Source organism: Myotis lucifugus, unplaced genomic scaffold, assembly GCF_000147115.1.
Source record: "Myotis lucifugus unplaced genomic scaffold, Myoluc2.0 scaffold_182, whole genome shotgun sequence".
Lineage (NCBI taxonomy): Eukaryota > Metazoa > Chordata > Mammalia > Chiroptera > Vespertilionidae > Myotis > Myotis lucifugus.
Window position 1 is genome coordinate 2620510 of NW_005871230.1, and position 1395 is coordinate 2621904.

Sequence of the window (1395 nt, forward strand, 5' to 3'; positions counted from 1 at the left end):
CTGGGTTATGCATATGTGCATACAAGTTCTTTGGTTGATCTCTTCCCTCTCACCCACCCACCCCCACCTTCCCTCTGAGATTTGACAGTCTGTTCCATGCTTCTATGTCTCTGGGTTAGGATGCCTTTAGATGTAAGTACAGAACCTACTTAATAATTACAGGGATATATTGATTGAAATAACTGGTAAGTTTAACAATAGGCCAGGCTAAGTTTGACTCATCAGCTAAAAAAAAAAAAATCATCCAATAGCAAATTTCCCTTCCTCAATTCTGCAATCCCTGGGAAGTCAGCTCAGCCTCACTCTACCGTTGGCTCCCTTTGTGATGCTGGGTGGTTACTAAATACAGGCAAATTTCATCTTATTGTGCTTCACAGATTATGCACTTTTTACAAATGGAAGGTTTGTGGCAATGCTGCGACCAGCAAGTCTATGAGCACCACTATTCCAAAAGTATATGCTCACTTCATGTCTCTGTCACGTTTGGGTAATTCTTGCAATCTTTCAACTTTCTTTTTCATTATTATTACATTTGTTATTGTGATCTGTGACCAATGATCTTGGGTGTTATTGTTGTCATTGTTTTAGGGTGACATGACCCAACCACACCTGTATAAGACAGTGAATTTAATTGTTAAATGTTGAATGTTGTCTGAGAAACAACACTATTGCAATTAGGCCAGTTAATAACCCTACGGTGGCCTCCAAGTGTTTAATGAAAGAGAGAGTGACAGGTCTCTCACTTTAAATCCAAGCTAGAAATGATTAAGCTTAGTGAGGAAGGCATGTTGGAAGCCAAGATAGGCCCAAAGCTAGACCTCTTGGTACTAACCAGTTAGCCAAGTTGTAAATGCAAAGAAAAGGTTCTTGAAGGAAATTAAAAGTGCTACTCCAGTGAGTACACATTTGGGGTATTAAATATCATTCTGATATGATGAAACTAATACTTTTAATTGGCTAGTGACCTGATCTAGAGGAAAATTCCAAGAAAATATTACTAAAAGTGTTTAGAGTGAAGACATAGGAATGGAAATAACTGTGTGATGGCTGCCAATAAGAGACAAATGCTTATTTGAATATTTGTTAAAAAATAGGATTTAATAGTGTATCATCTCTCTTGTCCAATGTCTGAGGAAAGACTCAAGATTCACTTCTAGGATAGGGAAATTTGAATTTTATTGGTGATTTAGTTAAAAGAAAAGTCAACAGAAATTAGATAAAATAATTATATTTACAACTAAGGACCAACTGTAGATTTCTAAAAGTTATAAGAAAAGCACTCTAATTTAGTCACCTCTGTATTCATCTTCTTAAAGTTAAATTACCTTGACATAATTTTTTACTAATGTATATTTTTTACTTTTATAATCTTGGAGAACTTGCATGGGGAGTGTT